This window comes from Leopardus geoffroyi, chromosome B3, assembly GCF_018350155.1.
Source record: "Leopardus geoffroyi isolate Oge1 chromosome B3, O.geoffroyi_Oge1_pat1.0, whole genome shotgun sequence".
Taxonomy (NCBI): Eukaryota; Metazoa; Chordata; class Mammalia; order Carnivora; family Felidae; genus Leopardus; species Leopardus geoffroyi.
The window spans coordinates 106008825-106021371 of NC_059337.1; the positions used below are offsets into that span (position 1 = coordinate 106008825).

General features: G+C 40.1%; 1 long non-coding RNA gene across 1 annotated transcript in view; it reads left to right on the plus strand.

The window, feature by feature from the left end:
* The first annotated feature begins 1928 nt into the window (after positions 1-1928).
* Positions 1929-12547, plus strand: part of LOC123582299 — a 38766-nt gene continuing 28147 nt past the window's right edge. The window contains exon 1 of the long non-coding RNA XR_006704302.1: positions 1929-2002. This is a non-coding gene — a long non-coding RNA (uncharacterized LOC123582299). The remainder of the gene's footprint in view (positions 2003-12547) is intronic.

A 12547-nucleotide genomic window follows, 5' to 3' on the forward strand; every position in this document is an offset into this window, starting at 1 on the left:
GGCTGCCAGCTGGGGACCATTCTCAAATTCTAGAGGCCGTGCTCATTTCTCATCACGTGGTCCCTCCATTTTCATGAGCAGTAGTGTGTCCAGTCATTCTTAGGTGGGAATTTCTCTGACTTCTTCTGTCACCGACCAGAGAAAATGCTCTGCTTTTAAGGGATCATGTAATTAGACCTAGCTCACCTAAGTGACCTCTCTTTTAAGGTCAAACCTTAATTATATCTTCAAAATCCCTTTTGCCATGCAATGTGACGTTTGATGTCCCATCATATCCACAGAGAAGGGTGTTATACAAAAGTGAGAGTCTTTAGGGGTCATTCTTAGAATTCTGCCTACCACACTTTCACAGCCAATGTTCTTTTTATAGGCCACCAGGAGTGAATCAACTCTTCTGGACGTGCACAAAAGTCATTTTGTGATTTGAATACGAAGAAATAGGTGCATTTTGTTTGCATGACCCATAAACAAGATATAAAAGTAATTTCAACGTGGAAGTTTTCTTATTTCATGTTTGATTAGGCTACTGAAAAGGGAATGCTTTTTATGGGAACTGATGTGTTGGAAGAAAAAAAAAAAAAAAAAGAAAAATATTTGAATGGAAGCACAGTGCATAAGTACATGAAGCCCAAAATTCCCTTCTCAGTTTTAGATAAACTGGTCTCCTGGGTCCCACATGTATTCACTAGCAATGGAATTTGTGTCTTAATTTCCCTTCCCCTCCCACCTGCAAGTGACACTGGGCCAGAGGAGTAAAATTCTTGTCCAGCTCAGCAGTTCTAAAGGGGAGCAAAGCCTCCTGGGCACTATTTGGAGAGATAGCAAGAGGCAGGCTTTTGCATTTCTGTGGAGTTTAGACAGACCGTGCCTGTATTACAGGTGGGTGGTCTAAATGATCTGTAGCCAGTTTAACTCCTTGGGGTCTTGGGTCCCGGAATATGTGTAATATTTTTAAACCAACTCAGTTCTGGATGGTTTTCTGGAGACAAAACATTTAGAATCAGAAGTGATTTTATTAAAACAAAGAGAAGCAGTTCCCCAAGGGGAACTTAGCTTCCTTACCTCGGACTTCCTTTATCTGCCTTTCTTTAACCAAAAAATTAAATAAATAAACACATGAATACACAAATAAGCAAACAAACAAATAAATGCCTACTCGTTTTAACTAGTATGTAAGCAACCAAGCTCTTGAGCTTTGTAATGTGCTGTAGTGAGAGGGAGGGAAGGCTTCCACCTACCAAACCTACAGGATTAAGTAATGAAGACAAATTAGGAAAACAACCCTGGACTTCAGGATCAGTGTTACATAAACATGTCAAATTCTATGCTAAAAAAAGAAGAAGCAGAATATATCTGTCAGAGATGAAAACCATCTCAAAGAATGAGGTGATACAACCCCACATTGATTTTTAAATTTGTAAGGCTAGGATTTGTAAGACATGTGTTAGATGGCAGAAAGGAAGAAATAACACCGGATTAAAATGAATGCTCCTTCCCTTTTGGGATGAGCACTGGGTGTTGTATGGAAACCAATTTGACAATAAATTTCATATATTGAAAAAAAAATTTAAAAAAAAATGAATGCTCCTTCAAGAGACTAGCTGGGTATAATAATGGGAATACTTTTATAAAATCTGTATATATAATATATATATATTATACACACACACACACACATATTCATTTTTCAGATTGTTCATTATTTGTGTCTGCCTGACATTCCCTCACTACCATCATGCACTTTATGTAACCTGGCATTTTCTATTTTAATTTTATCAATGTGCTGGCCTTAAAATATTTTGTCCAAACCTATATGGAAACAAATGATTAAATTAAATATTTGATGAAATTAATTAAATATTAAACTTACTAAACTCTTCCTCTTGCCATCTCTTTCCTTTCCTTTCCTTTTTTTTTTTTTTTTTTTTTTTTATGGTCCAGGATAAATATTTCCAAGTTTAAGATATCATCCTCTCAGTAACGGAACTTCAAGCAAAACCCAGTAGGTGGAGAATTTGATCTTTGATCATGTGTCTTTGAAACATGAGTGTTAGTTTATAATGTGTATTTAAAAATGACTCCAGAATCTTTTGTGACCTGAAGGTTTAGCTATCAACAAGAGTGAGGAGGGAAGATAGTATAATGTAAAGATTGAGAATATGGGCTTCTAGGTCAGCCAGACCCATTTACAAATTCTGGTCCTGCCTCTTCATATCCATGTGTCCTTGAACAAATTACTTAACCATTTTGAGCCTGTTTCCTCAACTAAAAATTGGGTATAATAATAAATTCTAAATATGATAATATGTAAAACTAAAGCAAACACTCAAGTATTAGCTATTATTATTTTTCCCACTCTGAGGACTTCAAGCACGATTACTTTAAAGTTAGGCTTTTAAAACTTCGTGATTTACCAAAAAAAAAAAAAAAAAAAAATCCCAGAAGAACTGGATCATTATGATCTAGTAGATGAAGCCTCTTCTCTGTGAACCCCATTAACTTCAACCCTGAACTTGAACCTTTGCCTCAAGGGTCTAGAAAGAATTTCATCCTTTGTTGCTCTTCTAAATATTCCTTTCACCCACTCCCTTTTTTTCCCTTTAACCACCCACCAGTTCGTCAACATAACATTGACAGTCTTCTCTGTTTGTCTTGGCTGATTGATTTTCCTGAGTACCATTAGAGGCATTAGCCTTCACCTGTCTTTGCTGGGTTATTTGGTTTGTAATGGCCTGGAATGCTCTTACACTTACCCTTTTGGAAGAGGTTAAGTTAGAACTCAGGCCTTGCCCATAAATGATCCCGTTAGTTACAACGTCTTGCCTTGATATACAACCCTAGCAAATAGGAAGTGACAAAATGGCACTAAATTCCTTTCTGTATGGGCATAAAAATTCATTGTCTCAATTCAGGAAGCTGAAAGAAGAAGGACAACATTTTGTGTTTTTATAGGTATAACATGTGTAGGTTATTATGTAGAAGGCTGGGAAAACAGAGCACAGATTTTTTGGTGGCATGTTTCTTTTTATATAAAAGTGCATTCTTGGATATCCTAGAACAGGGGTTGGCAAACCATGATCCATGGGCCAAAATGGCCCTCTTTGTGTTTTGATGTTAATTGAACACAGGCTGGTTCATTTACATACTATCTATGACTGCTTTTACGCTACAACAGCGAAAGTTAGTAGTTAAAACAGAGTCCATGTGGTCCACAAAGCTTAAGATACTTGTTCTCTGGCCCCTTATAGAAGAAGCGTGCCAACTCGTGTGTTTAAAGGAGAGCGAAGCTTCTGCAAAGTCTCTGTGGGCTTGCCTGGTGTGTTTTACCTAGCTGGTAAGGATACAGAAGCCGTAATACAATTTCCTGGGACAGTCCTGGCCAGGGTCATTTCTCTGTTGCCCTCATAATGTATACATGAGGGAATTTATACTGATTTGATAGTGTATTTTGTTCTTTGGTTTAACAAATATATCCCCCACGGGTATGGATGCCAGGGTTCTCTAGGAGCACAGAAGAACAGACAGAGGCTACAGTTATCACTGTGTTGAATCAATATGACCATCATCAGTCCTGAGGACTTCTAGGTATTTTTAAAATACCCACATCCTGCAATTTCGCTCCTCATGTTGGAACGTATATGAGAATTTTCGTTTTTTTCGGCCACAGAGAAAGCAAGAGAATTTACATCAGTGACTAGTTAGTTCCCCAGCCCCTCCCTCTTTGCCGATGCCTAAGGCTGTAGAAACACGTTTACCAGAAGTATTCTTCACACAAACAAGATTCTTGACATGAATAGGACCTAAAACGTTAGTTATTATCTTATACAGGATAACCTGATAAGAGAGCCCTTTGAGAGAGTATATTTATTCCCTAGCATTTTTTTAGTGATTGTGGGATTTATAGTGACAGGTAAAGGAAAGTCTGTTAAACTAAACCAGACAGCCTAAGAAGAGAAGCAGAGATAATGGAAGAGTATTATGAAAGGAAAGATAATGTCTCCAAAAAAATTTTTATTTTCCATGGCTTCTCATTCATGAACACACAAACAATTTAAATATGGCATGGAATAGATGAGGCAGAAAAGAAATCTTGAGTCTGTGAAAGCAACCTGGAAATGTGTGAAGATGATGTATTGCCTGGAAATTAATCTTTGACTACACAGCTAAGTGCACAGTTATTTCAGGCATAAAATTCCTGCCTTACTAATTAATTAGTTTTCTTATACTAAATGTCCCACCTACTCCAAAGAATTCCCCCTGCTGCCATCAGGAGAACAAATTGGAACTCTTTTATGAACTCGCAAGCTACAAGAGTAGAAAGTTCTACAACTTTGAAAAAAACAACAGCTTGATAAAGGGAGTTGGTTTGAGTATATAATTTTAGATCATGACTCTTATCCCATCTGGGAAAACGTGGGACTTAGGGAAGCAGTGCAACCAGTTCTCAGGCAAGAATACAAGAATTTGGGTTTTATACACAAAGAGAACCAAAAGCCAGCAACATCATCCAGCTGGGTAAAGGGAGAAAGAATCCAGATAGAGGACCACTGCAGGGCAAAAGTGGAGACAAGCCATGAGCAGAAATGCAAAGTGACAGATTGGATTTGGTAGAGATGCGTTTGGGGCAGATGAAGGTTGGGAACTGTGCTACTGGCACTTCTATAAAGTATCTGTAGCCACAGCTGGGGGTAACTTGGAATTGTTCATATTATATCAGTCAAGGTCCAGTCAAGGGTCAGAAACCACAACCACCTATTTCAAGAGGAAAGAATTAATATGAAGAATTGACTAGATATTGAAGAACCTAAAAGGCAAAAAATGAACATCAATTATCAGAAAGGTGGCAACTGACAAGAACAGCTACTACCCCCTGGGTCTGGAGGAGCAAAGGGAAGGATTGGAGAATGGGTCCCACGGACTGAAAACCAACCACTGAGGAGGGTGCCATGCTAGTTTGCTTGGGCTGCCATGAAAAAATAGCACTGACTGGGTGGCCTAAACAACAGGAATTTATTTTCTCAGTTCTGGACACTGGACATCCAGGATCGAGGTGCCAGCAGAGTCATTTTCTAATGAGGGTTGTCTTCCCTCATCGCTGGCTGATGGCCACCTTCTTGCTGTGTGCTCACGTGGCCATTCCTGAGAGCATGCTAGTGGAGAGAGAGAGAGAGATTAGGATTCAGACCCCGACCTTATGACCTTGTTTAACCTTAATTATCTCCTAAAAGCCTAGTCTCTGAATGCAGTCACAATGGGGGTCAGGGCATCAACATATGTGCTTTGAGTGGACACAGTTCAGCCCATAGTAGGGGTGCCAGCTGGCCTGGCACTCCTGTATGTGAAGTGAGGAGTGAGGAGGCTGGTCTATGAGTGCTGAAAACCAGCAAACTGCTCCCGGAGAGAACTGCCAATGCCAAGGTGGAAGAAGCAGAGCTGTGTAACACAGAAAGGGACGGCATCCTTCCTCCTCAAGTCTTCTAGTCTCCCTCCAGAATCCCCCGGCAAAGCAGAATGGGGTGTGCAAAGCCCCCATCTCCATCAGCACAAAGCAGAGTATAAAAGGAGAAATTGCCACTGAGAGGCAAGAGCTAAATGAGAAGTTCAATAGAACTGTGACAGAGATTGCTTGTTGCTTATTTTTAACCTCTTTTCTTCCTTTCATTTCTAGTAATAGAACCCTCAATTATTAGGAAGGCAAAACTCAGCTAAAGGATGTTTCTCAGCCTTCCTTGCAGCTAGATATGGTCATAGTCATGCGACCGTATTTTAACTAATATATGAAAGTGAAAATTTTATGTGGGGGCTTCCAAGAAGTGTTTTTTTTTTTTTTTTTTTTTGCTCCTTCTTCCATCCTGCTCAGAATGTAGATATGATGGCTGGTGCTCTATCAGCCATATTGGACATGAGGACAAGAAGCACTCCCAAGGGGGTACCTGGTAGGTTCAGTCAATTAAGCATCTCTTGATTTCAGCTCAAGTCATGATCTCCCAGATTCTGAGATCTAGCCTTGCATCAGGCTCCATGCTGACAGTGCAGAGCTTGCTTGGGATTCTCTTTGCCTCTCCCTCTGTGTGCGTGCACGTACTCTCTCTTGTTACCCCTCTCTCAAAATAAATAAATAAACATTTAACAAAACAAACAAGAACTACTCTCAAAGATGGCACAGGAGCTGTGGACTCTGCAAAGTAACCATGCTCATCCTGGATTGCTAACTTCCAGATTCCTTTTATGTATATGAGAGAGATTAACTTCTATCTTGTTTAAGCTGTTACAGCTTTTCTCGTATATGCAGCCCAAACTAATCCTAAGGCAGATGACTCTAGGCTAGCTTGGACAGGTAGATCTATCTTGCTTAAAAGATGGTCATCCCTCTTCAAACTAAAGTTTGAAATTACCCTCATGGTACTTTAATTTGTTTGAATGTTTATTTTTGAGAGAGAGAGAGCACGAGCAAGGGAGGGACAGAGAGAGAGGGAAACGCAGAATCCGAAGCAAGGGCCAGGCTCTGAGCTGTCAGTACAGAGCCTGATGCAAGGCTCAAACTCACAAACTCTGAGATCATGACCTGAGCCAAAGTCAGATGCTTAACTCAACTGAGCCACCCAGGTGCCCCATCATCATGGTACTTTAAATTTTAGTTGGCTTTGTTATTAAAAGAATTACTAAAAAATCTCTTTATTTAAATTTTTTTTTTTTTCTTCAACGTTTATTTATTTTTGGGACAGAGAGAGACAAAGCATGAACGGGGGAGGGGCAGAGAGAGAGGGAGACACAGAATCGGAAGCAGGCTCCAGGCTCTGAGCCATCAGCCCAGAGCCCGACGCGGGGCTCGAACTCACGGACCGCGAGATCGTGACCTGGCTGAAGTCAGACGCTTAACCGACTGCGCCACCCAGGCGCCCCAAAAATCTCTTTATTTAAACTTAGTTAGATCAGAAATACTTCTATGAGGATTAAGGGAGCATAACAGTCCATAGCTTACAATAGATTTGTTCAATCAGATTATTTTTTCCAATGCTGAGCTAAGATCAATTGCTAAGATTTGAAGTATTTTATAGAAATTGTTTGGGTGCCTTATAAAAATGATACTAATCCTCACATCTGAAGATTTGGGTGACTTAGGAAAATTGTTACTAATTCTTACAACAAACCCAAGAAAAGATGTTCTTATCCCCATTTTACATATAAGGGAACTGAGGCCCAGGAAAGCTAAGTATATAGCTGAGGATCTGCTGTGAGTAATGGTGCTTGGGATTTGAAACACCCTTTCTCTATGCAACTCTGGCACCAACTAGACTAGTTAGAATTCAATTATATTATGAATTACATAGACTTGGTGAATGAATATGGGATACTAACCACTATTTATATCATTTATATGGAAAAATAAATTTTAAACCGCCAGTTGGGGAGTGCTCGTTATTATTAGTGACAAAAACATCACCAAAATATTTTTGGTAGAATTTACAGAATATCTGGTTCGTTGTTGAGCAAGAGATGCAGGATGTACAACTAGAATTTTGAAATCTAAATCAAGCAGGGATCTTTCCATTGCAAGTGTAATGGAAAAGTGCTTTAAATGTGTATCCCTAAGCTAAGGTATAACCAAATCTCCCTTTAACTGAATTCACCTAACTCAGGCTGGTCTCCCACACAGGCAGTGTGCAGTCGACCTCTGTGGTTCCCACTGTCACCACTGTTCCTCTGAGCCTCAGCTCACGCTTCCACGTGGCTCGGGCTTTTGAGCTCTCCACCCTGAGACTTTTGGTTTGGGACTTTGCCCCTGGCCTTGGTGGCTCTTTGGCAGGCCTGGAGGCACTCAATTTGCAGCCACCTTCAACATTCAACATCTTGGGAGATGTGGAAATCTTTGAATCTCATCTGTGCTGCATGCTGGCTTGAAGAAATCAGAGGGGACCGTGGGAGGTATCCATTCACTGGCTTACACTCTCTCTGCTTAAATACACGCAGCCGTCTTGTCCACTTTGCTGTCACTCTCCTGAATTGGTGTGAGATGGACTTTGAGTTAGTCCCTTTAGCACCACAGATGGGATGTGGGGAACAAAACCCTTTAGCTGGGAGATTTTCAAACTTGCCTGAGAGTCTTGGTCTGCCCCACCCCAGCAGGGCTTTCAAGGTTGGGGGAGTGGAAGGTAGAGAAGAGGTTGAAGAGCAGGCTGGGAAGTCTCCTCACCAGCATCTCAGAGCTGATTTCTCTCTCCAGCCTTCTTCCTGCCCAGGAAGTGATCTTGTCCCCCTCCTGGGGTAGGGGTGGGGACACAAGAAACTGCTGTCAATCCCTGTCCTACATTATTTCCTACAGGACTTTATGTTCTACCCTAGGCTCTGGCTTACTCTTCCATCAAACCCTTTTAGAAATCTAAACAAAACCACTTCTTTCTCGTACTCTTAGCTCTCACAAATCAAAAATGCTTGGGTTTTAGACTATTAAGCCTCCATGACTTAAAAAAAAAAAAATCACTGAGTCAGTGGAAGTCTTTGTTTGTGTTTGCCCTCCATCCATGCAGCCATAGATGCTTTGGACCCAGCACATGGAGAGCCACAGGGCAACAGGGATAATTTTCAGAAAGGAAAACCTCTCCTTAAAATCTCTGTGTATTATCTAATTACATATATAACAGAAACCAGCTTAAGCTAGGTTAAAGAGAAAAGAAAGGAATTTATTGGCAGAAATCCCCGTTGGTTCTTGTACCTTGTCAACTCTTGCTCGTTCTTCCTGTCTCCCTGGATATAATCATTAGGGAGCCCAGAGCTTTTTCCATTCTCTGTCTGTGCTCCCTGGAGGATTTCTCTCATACTCAGACATCTCAAGTCCAACTATACACATATGACTCCCAAATTCATGTCTGTAATTCAGTGCTCTGATTTCAGCTCCATGTCCATACAGCCAACTATCTACTGGATGTTATCCTTGTGGCCAACTAAAACCGCTCTCAAATGTGGCATGTCCAAAACCAAAGTCCTGATTTTCCTTAATCCTCTTCTTTCTCCATGCCCATTAATGACTGTCCCTTCAGTTATCAGACCAAAACCTTACAGCGTTCCCTTCCCCCTCATGAATTCACGACCATTACCAAACATTTGCAAATTCTGTGGTCACTCCTGTAGGAACACATCCAGAATCTGCTAGCTCCTCTGTTGATATGTTGGTCCAAATCATCATCATATCCACCAAAGTATTGCAACTGCCTTCCAATTGGTCTCCCTTGTCCATCTAGACTTTATTTACAGTCATCAGGGTGAGCGTTCTAAAATGTGATTCCTTTCAGTTAATTACTGTGATTGAAGCTCTTTAATTGCCTCCCATCTTGCTCAGAGTAAAATCCAAAATTGTCATCATCACTTTCAAGCTTCCCATGACTTGAGCCCTGGTCACTGCTCTGATTTATCCCTGGCCCCTTTCTACTCCAGGAAATTCACCTCCTATTTCACAAACACAACAAGCTCACTCCTGCCTCAGGCCTTTTGCACTTGCTATTTCTTCTACCTGGTATGCTTTTTCTTCAGACATTTCTATGACTTACTCACTCCCCTTGGGTATCTACTCAAATGTCATCTTATAAATATACCTTTCTTCTGAATTCTTTTTTTTTTTTTTAAGTAGGCTCCACACACAAATGCAGAACTTGAACTCATGATCCTGAGGTCAAGTCCTGAGCTGAGATCAAGAGTCGGACACTTAAACAAATGAGCCTCCCAGGCACCCCTCATCTGCATTCTTTATAAGATACCAATTTCTTCCCTTAACAGGACACTCCCTATTTTTCTAATCCTGTTTTATTAATTTTCCATTTGTTATATTTGTTCATTGTCGGTCTTCTCACCTCTCCCACGATGCCCACCAGAATGTCAGCTTTATGAGGGTGGGAACTTTGTTTTATAGTAATGTCATAGTAGTCTCATATTTTTAACATAAGAACTTATCTAGTATTTACTAGATGCTCAACAAATATTTCTTAAATAAGAGAAGAGACACACAAACAAACATATTAGGGTATATCAATTAGACACATTGCTTCATGATAGATCACCCCAAACCCTGACTTACAATGGTAAAAAAAAAATTACTTGTACATCTATGAGTCAGATGGATGGATCTACTGATCTGAGCAAGATTTGGCTAATCTTGGCTGGGTTTGCTCATAAATTTGTGATTAGCCTAGTGGGTCAAATGAGGACTGGCAGGTCTAGGATATCTTCAATGCCTCATTCACATGTCCAGTGGTTGAGTGGCTCTTGGCTGGGACAAAGGCTGTGAGTGGGTAACATGTCTATTTACCTTGAAGGCTACACTGAGCTTGTTCTCATAGGAAGCAGGGGAGAGGAAAGACAGACAGACAGACTGAGGAAGTGTGGAGACTTCTATATAATTTTTACCACATTCCACTGTTTAATGCAAGTCAGAAGGCTATCCCAGACTCAGGACAGGTTAACTTATTCCACCGCTGAGAGGAGCTGAAATCCCAAGAGTGTGGCAAGAGTACCGGGCAGGGGGAGGGGTGAGAATTGCTGCTATTTACACAAATCATTCTGCCACATAGAGTGTCTTGTGGAATCCAAGGAAGACTTTAACAACCAGACCTAGGAAGACTTAACATTCACCTATGGAACTTATGGAACCTCTCTCTACATTCTGACATTAAAGTAACTCTGTTTCCAATTCCCAGACTCTGAATCTTGCAGTTCAGATTTTAGATTCCCAGGAGAAATAATTGGCCTAACTTGGATCAGGAGTTCCTCTTGGCTCTTCCTTGTCCCAATTCAGACTGACTAGAAGGGAGGATTAAATTTAGACCCTGTAGATCAAGGGGCAATTCCCAAAGAGGTGGAAATTATCAGGGAAATTAAAGGAGAATCCAAAAAAGATGTATCACAACATCTAAATTCAAGTTTTGAAATCCTAAAATTTTAAAGTTATTGCCTTTAAAATATTCAGATATCCAAGAAATACATGGAAGAGATTTCGGGAACTGTAGCACATATGAATTTGTAAGAGGCACTGAAAATATTTAAATAAATTGAATTAACAAGTAACCAAGGATGGTTCTAGGCTAATATGGCGTAAAAATTATAGTACTATTCTATATTTCTCTTACTTTCATTTGGATCTATGTGATATCTTTCTCACACTTTGTTGAATTTTCCTTCAGTATTGAACTTGGCTGTTGGCCTCTCTGTGAATTTATGAGACAAAGAAATGAAGAAAACAATAATGAAAGATATTAAGTGTCTTAATTTTATATTGCTGGTGTAACAAATTTAAGTGCCTTAAAATATTTATTTTCTTACAGTTCTGGAGGTCAGAAGTCCAAAATGGGTTTTAGTGGGCTAAAGTCAAGATGTTGCCAGGATCATATTCCTTCTTGAGGCTCTAAGGGAGAATACATTTCTTTGCCTTTTTCCAGCTTCTAGAAACCATCTGCATTCCTTGGCTTATGGCCCCTTATTCAAATCACTCCAATCTCCGCTTCTCTGGTCATCACATACATCTCCTTCTCTGACTCTAATTCTCTTATTCCATCATTCTTTCATTTATAAGGACACTTGTGATTACATTGGACTCACCAAGATAATCCAAGATAATCTCTCCATCTCAAGGTTTTCAACTTAATTACATTTACAAAGCCCCTTTTGCCATATGAGGTAACATATTTACATGTCCTGGGGATTTGAACCTGGATATCTTTGGGGGGCCGTTAGTCTTCCTACCACATGAGGTAAATACAAAAACTAGACCAAACCATCTTTGGTCATGTAGATTCCACATTTTTCCAAATGTAGGAGGTTCTCACTCTTTATAGAACATTGGAATCTTCGACAAGTAGGGTTCTGCCTATACATATTTAACTGATTGATGTGCCTCCTCATACCCTCAGATAGAAGACTAAACTCGAATTTGTGAATTTGATATCATTATGCTATTGCAGAAATAATAACATTTCCAAGTATGTATGTATTCATCATTCAGTAATGGTTGTTAAACTGCTCTGAACTGTGTGGTTCATAAATTATCCTACAGCATTGGCAGGCAGAACTGCCACTGTTGTCGAGTCTTTGAGACACTTTCATTTTTGGCAGGGTGGTTTTGCTCTAGCTTTCTTCATTCATCACTGAGAATCATAATTCTTCATAAAATCCTTAACCCTCCATCTGAATCTTCCCAAGAGATCAACTCTACACAAGCTCCTGGTCAGTGCCGCTGGGCCTCTGTTTCTAGGTCATTATGGCACTCTGTGGGCCCTCAATAATCTTGCAGACAGTTTGTCTGGCTTGAGAATATACATTGCAATTTAATTTACATTAAACTGGCCTCCAGGTACTAATGTGGTGCTTAGAGGAATCTTGCTAAACTAGTTGACTTTTCACAGAATACCTGCCTTATACAGAGTCATGCATTGCAGAGTATCTGGAGAAATTGTTTAGTCCTCCCCAGAGGACTTTGTCCTGCTTTTAAAAATCCATCAGTCCTTTAAAGGACAACTAGAGTCTCACTCTTGGAAACGTTTCTGTCAAATACACATTCACC